Genomic DNA, 9,032 nt, shown 5'->3' on the forward strand with positions numbered 1-9,032 from the left:
GATTATAATCTTGGGGAGAATGAGGCCATCAACGACCAAATTGCAAAAGGTCTGCAAATATATACACATAAAACCATTGTTAGGACTATTTGTTTTAGTGCAAAGGTATTTTAAAGAGGCACGCTCACATATGGAACCTTATGAGTTTTTATTTTATGAGTTTTAATTATACAAGTTAATTTTTTTGATTTTATGACCTATTGATCTTATCGTGATTGTCTTTAGGGGTCTGATCAGCCTCAGGGGAGAGTCATTTGTATAATGAATATGGTCATATTGAGTTTCTAGTTTTAAGGTAAATTCATTATAATGAAGTTTTGGTTGGGGGGGGTTAGAATTATTGTTTGAACCGCAAATGAGAAAATCGTTCAGGATTCTGTTTTACAACATTAGCTGTGAAGTTTTTGAATGGGCTATTCATGATTTGGTATTGTAACAGAGAAAACAATCATATTTATCATTGAGAATAAATAGGGGAAGATAAGATACATTAAGGTTTGGATAGGAGATAGATTAAGCCAATAGGGCAGGGAATTACATAGAAAAATAAGTTACAGTTTTTAGGGGTGATAAATTACTGTAGATAAGGTATTCCACACTTTGCAACAATTCTATGTTATTGTCAGATAGAATACTGAGGGTCCCTGAAGGAAAGGGCTTGTTAGTGTAGGGAGGATTTTGATATGGTTAGCATTTATTAGACTTTGTTTGATTATTAGAAGTTTTTTAAATAGTATTACATTTAACAGGAATATAGGACATCTGTGATGATTTAGGATTATTGTAAGGATTAAGATAGATTGATTAAGGAAATGTAAGGACTTTAGAGAAAAGCCACTCATAGACATGTTTTTTCCAAAATCAATGATTTTAGATAAAGTCAAACAGTTAGAAGCTTAGTGGTATTTGAGAGATATGAGAGAAATGGGTTACGGTTTAAATTGGTAAATATATATATTTAGGAAAATATATAAGTAGCACAGATAGTTCTTAAAGTAGATAAGAACTTGACAGAGTATTGTTACAGGATTGACATGTATGGACGCCCAAGGGAGAATTGGACATGTGGAAAATTAAAAGGGGCTCCTACATGATGATGTTAGACATTAGGATAATTTACTAATCTTACCTAAGTCATTGTTTAAGAGTAGGCAAGAGTGGGCAGAGCCAGGTAACAAAGGGGGGATGGGTAAATTGTGTTCTAGAATAGGATGTGACCTATGGGATAATTAACTAATAAAAAAATTAAAATATTAGCTAATAATCAGAACAAATGAGAAACTGCTTGTTAACCAAGCCTGTATGTCCAGGATTTTATGCACTACAGGTGAACTACAGGTGAAGTCACTCAATCCAGTCCCTGAGGCTTGTTGGGGGGACCATACCAAGGACTCCTGGTGACAGCTAGCTGAAAGAGCTACCCGGATTCATATCACACGGCAGGAGGGCAAGACACACTGACACTGTCGAACAATAAACAGTGTTCGAGAGGAGAACTGGAATTAACAGAATTCTGGGGGCCATCTCTCGAATGAAAAAACCCTCCCTGTCTTTTCATCCCTGTTGTTGTTCATAGAAGTGAAGATGTGTCTGGCTCTTGCTAAGTGATGTGTTCTCGGGGACAGGGTGGGGCTTCACATGGAAGCTGTTCGTCTGAGCTGTTTTATCGTGGGTGACATATTCCTGATACAGCACGTCCTACTTGAGTATGCGGAGAGTGGTAATTTGACTCATGGGTTAGACGATGAGGATTTTGTTCCAAAATAAGCATAAGAGATCCCTAGATCTGGGTAGACAGGAAGTTAGAGTAGAGGTTGGGAAGGATCTCTCAATTGAGTTTTATGTAGACCAAAATGGAGTCTCTAACTACATGGCAGTCTAGGACTCTGAGCCATTATGGCATATATCGGTGCAGGTTCCCATATTGATCGTGGACACAGGTCATAGCTCATTTGGAGAGAGGGCTATATGAATCCACTCACCCAGTATGGAAGGAGGTGGAGTAGAGTGAAGGTGAGAGTTTTTGATTGTAATCAGGAGAGAGGGATGTATTGCATAAAGATACGCTTAACCCTTTAAACAGAAATGAAGGAGGATCTAGGGTTGTGGTATGATGGATATGACCAGGTCTTGGTTGACACCCTAGTACGGTTCTGGGTAGAGGAGTTTAGGCCAGTATGGTAAAGCTGTTCACGAAAGCAGGAATGCCAGATAATGACAGTTGCATTGACTTGCATGATTTATATCCAACAGGTTCCTCCCTTTACAGTGACCGGAGGAGATTATTACCGTTTGGCCCGGTACAGAACTCTTGGGAAATGATGTCAGGGCGAGGTTTTACCGACAGATTGGACATGATTATGCTCCCTTGTACATTTGGGAATGCCTTTCACACTCATTCAACACCAAGACATGAAGTATAGCCAAATGGGGAAAAAGAGCTACTCCATCCGGGTCTCTTGATGACAAAGTCTACATTGATAACATTGGGGTTCCACGGGGGGTGCCAGATGAGTTCAAAGCAAGAAATCAGATCCTAGCAGGATTAGAGTTAAGCACTTCTACTCTCAATAAGAACGTGGACTGAATTAATTATATTTATTATAATCAAGCTTTAACAATTATACCAGAGATGCTATTAAAGGTTTTGCAGAACAGACTGAAGCAACCAGCTGGATGGCTTGGCAGAATAGAATTGCATTAGATATGTTATTGGCTGAAAAGGGAGAAGTATGCGTGATTATCAGGACCATGTTTGTGCTTACATCCCAAGTAACACAGCTCCGGACGAATCAGTGCCGAAGCCTCAGCTGGTTTGACCACCCTGGCTCACGGTTTGGCAGAAAACTCTGGGGTGGATACTTCTCTGACTAATTGGTTTGATAGTATGTTCGGGAAAATTGAAAAAAATATTATGATCACTGTATTATGGGCTGCATTCACCTGTGTGACTGTTTTAGTTTTATGGGGCTGTTGTCTAATTCCCTGTGTACGAGGCCTTATTTCCAGGACTCTGGAGAAATCGATGGTGAGGTACCAGTGGATTCCAGGTTCTGACCCGTGGAGTGCTGAATGCATGTCTACAGAACAAGTGGACGAATCTGGATCCTTCATTAGCGGGGAATTTATGTTTGAGGAGACAATTTTTGATGTTTAGGGAGGCTAGGTTGTATCCTGTTTCAATATTAGACTGTTTTTTTATGAAGATTGTAACGAAAATCCTGATAAGAAGAGTTATGATTCTGATGTAGGCCTGAGAAACAGTCATGGCGAATGCAAGTGTTGGGTTATGTTTAGGTGATGTTTTGATGACAAGAAATATCTCTAATAAAAATAGAAATAGGCTTTTTAATATTACAATATAACTACAATGTGTGATTGGATGTATAATATTTAATCAAAGGGTGGATAAGTTAAGGGAATTTTTATCTATAATGACTAATTATGTATACATTTCAATCAGGATGTACTAATCAGAATACTATTATGTTACTGTATATGTACTAATCAGAATACTATTATGTTGCTGAATATGTATGAATTTTCTTTCTTGATCCCAGTACTGAATAGAATGTGTGTTAATGTGGTCAAGAGTTAGAACAATGACTGTCTGTTCCTTGGTACAAATGAATGAACGATATCTTCAGACTGGCTAGAATGCTTATCTACACGAGAAAACCTTGGCTCGTAAATTATATTAAATTGGTAGGGAGACGGATGTGGGAAGGCTTGAGATACAGCCTTTGTACTGGAACGGAGATGGCACGGGTTGGTACTGGAACTAATGACGTCATGTTCAGTTTATAACCTGGTAACCTGTATCGTGTTCAGTACTCTCGTGAATAAAGGCTGCTATTTGACTTTAAGACCGAGCTCTGTCCATTTCTATAAAATAAGGGTCTTACAAATTCTTATGTATTGACAGAGTGTTTATTTAATTTTAATTGGGTATTAGAACAGAGGAATTAAATTCCTGCAACAGTGAGTCTCTTCTTATTATTTTTTATTTATTTTTTATTTCACCTTTATTTAACCAGGTAGGCTAGTTGAGAACAAGTTCTCATTTGCAACTGCGACCTGGCCAAGATAAAGCGTAGCAATTCGACACATACAACACAGAGTTACACATGGAATAAACAAAACATACAGCCAATAATACAGTAGAACAATAAGTCTATATACAGTGAGTGCAAATGAGGTAAGTTAAGGAAATAAATAGGCCATGGTGGCGAAGTAATTACAATATAGCAATTAAACACTGGAATGGTAGATCGGCAGAAGATGAATGTGCAGGTAGAGATACTGGGGTGCAAAGGAGCTAAATAAATAAATAAATACCAGTATGGGGATGAGATAGGTAGATAGATGGGCTGTTAACAGATAGACTAAGTACAGGTGCAGTGATCTGTAAAATGCTCTGACAGCTGGTGCTTAAAGCTAGTGAGGGAGAGTCTCCAGCTTCAGAGATTTTTGCAATTCATTCCAGTCATGGGCAGCAGAGAACTGGAAGGAAAGACGACCAAAGGAGGAATTGGTTTTGGGGGTGACCAGTGAGATATACCTGCTGGAGCGCGTGCTACGAGTGGGTGCTGCTATGGTGACCAGTGAGTTGCGATAAGGCGGGGCTTTACCTAGCAGAGACTTGTAGATAACCTGTAGCCAGTGGGTTTGGCGACGAGTATGAAACGAGGGCCAACCAACGAGAGCGTACAGGTCGCAATGGTGGGTAGTGTATGGGGCTTTGGTGACAAAACGGATGGCACTGTGATAGACTGCATCCAGTTTGTTGAGTAGAGTGTTGGAGGCTATTTTAAAGATGACATCACCGAAGTCGAGGATCGGTAGGATGGTCAGTTTTATGAGGGTATGTTTGGCAACAAAGGATGCTTGTTGCGATATAGGAAGCCGAATCTAGATTTATTTTTGGATTGGAGATGCTTAATGTGAGTCTGGAAGGAGAGTTTACAATCTAACCAGACACCCAGGTATTTGTAGTTGTCCACGTATTTTAAGTCAGAGCCGTCCAGAGTAGTGATGCTGGACGGGCGAGCAGGTGCGGGCAGCGATCGATTGAAAAGCATGCATTTAGTTTTACTTGCGTTTAAGAGCAGTTGGAGGTCACGGAAGGAGAGTTGTATGGCATTGAAGCTCGTCTGGAGGTTAGTTAACACAGTGTCCAAGGAGGGGCCAGAAGTATACAGAATGGTGTCGTCTGCATAAAGGTGTATCAGAGAATCACCAGCAGCAAGAGCAACATCATTGATGTATACAGAAAAGAGAGTCGGCCCGAGAATTGAACCCTGTGGCACACCCATAGAGACTGTCAGAGGACCAGACAACAGGCCCTCTGATTTGACACACTGAACTCTATCAGAGAAGTAGTTGGTAAACCAGGCGAGGCAATCATTTGAGAAACCAAGGCTGTCGAGTCTGCCAATAAGAATGTTGTGATTGACTGAGTCGAAAGCCTTGGCCAGGTCGATGAATACGGTAATGCACAGTAATGTCTCTTATCGATGGCGGTTATGATATCGTTTAGAACCTTGAGCGTGGTTGAGGTGAACCCATGACCAGCTCTGAAACCAGATTGCATAGCGGAGAAGGTATGGTGAGATTCGAAATGGTCAGTAATCTGTTTGTTAACTTGGCTTTCGAAGACCTTAGAAAGACAGGGTAGGATAGATATAGGTCTGTAGCAGTTTGGGTCTAGAGTGTCACCCCCTTTTAAGAGGTGGATGACCGCGGCAGCTTTCCAATCTTTGGGAATCTCAGACGATACGAAAGAGAAGTTGAACAGGCTAGTAATAGGGGTTGCAACAATTTCGGCAGATCATTTTAGAAAGAGAGGGTCCAGATTGTCTAGCCCGGCTGATTTGTAGGGGTCCAGATTTTGCAGCTCTTTCAGAACATTGGCTATCTGGATTTGGGTAAAGGAGAAATGGTGCGGGCTTTGGCGGGTTGCTGTGGAGGGTGCCGGGCAGTTGACCGGGGTAGGGTAGCCAGGTGGAAAGCATGGCCAGCCGTAGAGAAATGCTTATTGAAATTCTCAATTATAGCGGATTTATCGGTGGTGACAATGTTTCCTAGCCTCAGAACAATGGGCAGCTGGGAGGAGGTGCTCTTATTCTCCATGGACTTTACAGTCTCCCAGAACTTTTTTGAGTTAGTACTACAGGATGCAAATTTCTGTTGGAAAAAGCTTGCCTTAGCTTTTCTAACTGCCTGTGTATATTTGTTCCTAACTTCTCTGAAAAGTTGCATATCACGGGGGCTATTCGATGCTAATGCAGAACGCCACAGGATGTTTTTGTTCTGGTTAAGGGCAGACAGGTCTGTCGTGAACCAAGGACTATATCTATTCCTAGTTCTACATTTTTTGAGACGGGCATGCTTATTTAAGATGGCTAGGAAGGCACTTTTAAAGAATAGCCAGGCATCATCTACTGACGGGGTGAGGTCAATGTCGTTCCTGGATACCCCGGCCAGGTTGATTAGAAAGGCCTGCTCGCTGAAGTGTTTCAGGGAGCGTTTGACAGTGATGAGGGGTGGTCGTTTGGTCGCAGACCCATTACGGATGCAGGCAATGAGGCAGTGATCGCTGAGATCTTGATTGAAAACAGCAGAGGTGTATTTGGAGGGCAAATTAGTTAGGATGACATCTATGAGGGTGCCCGTGTTTATTGATTTGGGGTTGTACCTAGGTAGGTTCATTGATCATTTGTGTGAGATTGAGGGCATCAAGCTTAGTTTGTAGGATGGCCGTGGTATTAAGCATGTCCCAGTTTAGGTCACCTAGTAGCATGAGCTCAGAAGATAGATGGGGGGCAATCAGTTCACATATAGTATCGAGGGCACAACAGGGGGCAGAGGGAGATCTATAGCAAGCGGCAACAGTGAGAGACTTGATTCTGGAAAGGTGAATTTTTAGAAGTAGAAGCTCAAATTGTTTGGGTACAGACTTAGCCTGTAGAGTTCTGTTTTACTTTCTATCTTTGCAGTAGAGTGCAACACCGCCCCCTTTGGCAGTTCTATCTTGGCGGAAAACGTTATAATTAGCAATGGAGTTTCAGGGTTTTTGGTGGTTTTCCTAAGCCAGGATCCAGACACGGCTAAAACATCTGGGTTGTTCGAGTGTGCTAAAGCAGTGAGTAAAACAAACTTGGGGAGTAGGCTTCTAATGTTAACATGCATGAAACCAAGGCTTTTACGTTTACAGAAGTAAAAAAATGAGAGCACCTGGAGGGTGGGAGTGGAGCTAGGCACTGCAGGACCTGGATTAACCTCCACATCACCAGAGGAACAGAGGAGAAGTAGGATAAGGGTACGGCTATAGACTATACGAACTGGCTGTCTAGCACGTTCAGAACAGAGAGTAAAAGGAGCAGGTTTCTGGGCACGATAGCATAGATTCAAGGCATAATGTACAGACAGGTAAGTATGGTAGGATGTGAGTACATTGGAGGTAAACCTAGGCATTGAGTAATGAAGAGAGAGATATAGTCTCTAGAGATGTTTAAACCAGGTGATGTCATCGCATATGTAGGAGGTGGAACAACATGGTTGGTTAAGGCATATTGAGCAGGGCTAGAGGCTCTACAGTGAAATAAGACAGCAATCACTAACCAGGACAGTAATGGACAAGGCATATTGATATTAGAGAGAGGCATGCGTAGCCAAGTGAACATATGTGTCCAGTGAGTGGTTGGGCTGGCTGGGGACACGGCGATTCAGACAGTTAGCAGGCTAACAGTTAGTAGCAGTTAGTATGGGCTAGCAGTTAGTAGACCAGGGCAAGCTAGCAGCGAGCAGTTAGCAGGCCTGGTTAGCAAGCAAGCAGTGGGTTAGGGTTAGGGTTAGGGTTAGGGTTAGGGCCCGGCAGTTTAGGGCCCGGCAGTTTAGCAGTTAGCAGACCGGGTTAGCAAGCAAGCAGATAGCAGGGGCTAGAAAGTTAGCCTTTGGGGGGGGCGTCGCGATGGGGGTAAGTCTGTTTTTGCCTTTTTGTGCGGTGACGTCGATAGATCAGTCGTGGAATTAGTAGGGTTCCAAGTAGCTCTTGGTAGCTAGCAGGCCGATATTGTAGCCCAGGAGTATGCTTCGGTGGTAGCACAGGAGCCCTGGCCGGGCTAGCTTCAAGCTAAATTAGCGCTTGCTCTGGGATGGAAACGCTAGCCAGGAGTAGTCATCCAGGATTGCGGTTAGCTAGTTATGAAGATCCAGATGAAAATGTTCAGTTTGCGGTAGGAATCCGGGGATAAAAATAACAGGTCCGTTATGCTCTGGTTAGAGTCACGTTGTTCGAACTGGCGAGAGCTTTTCTGAGCTGAAGGTTAGCTGATGACCGCTGGAAATGGTTTGCTGACTGATATCTGGTAGTTAGCTGGCTAGCTTCAGTTGAGGGATTCCTGATCCGAAGTAAGTATAAATACTTTAGAGAAAAAAGCAGATCCGCGCTACATTGGGTGAGGCGGGTTGCAGGAGAGTATTTAGATGATGAGGTTTAGCAAAATATTTTAAAGGATATGCGATGAAAAATATGTAAAACGTTATATACAAGGGACACGACAGGACAAGGACGTCTTGACTGCTACGCCATCTTGGGAAAAAAATGTTTTATTGGTGTCCTTTAGTAGTGGTTGATGGCTGAGAAAAAGGCAGATACTACCTTGGCTGATCTGATAAAGTTGTTCCTGATTCAGTGGTGAGGAATAGTGCTCAGTGTTATTTTCTTCTTGATGGGCTGTTGGTCAGGAAATGGGTTCCACACCATGATCAGGGTCTAGGAGAACCAGTCTTTCAAATAGTTGTACCTACTACTTTGCGAAATGAAGTGTTGCGAACTTCCCATGGTGATGTGGCAGGTCATATGGGTGTTCGTAAAACGTATGATCGCATACTTCGTTATTTTTTCTAGTCGCGTTTAAAGCGGCATGTATCTCAGTTTATTAAAACTTGTGATACGTGTCAGCGCACAAGCAAGCCAAGCCAGGTTGTAAAGCCTGCACCTTTGTATCCAATACCAGCCGTAGGGCAAC

Source organism: Oncorhynchus mykiss, chromosome 4 (genome assembly GCF_057628025.1).
Source record: "Oncorhynchus mykiss isolate SJ-2025 chromosome 4, ASM5762802v1, whole genome shotgun sequence".
NCBI classification, from domain to species: Eukaryota; Metazoa; Chordata; class Actinopteri; order Salmoniformes; family Salmonidae; genus Oncorhynchus; species Oncorhynchus mykiss.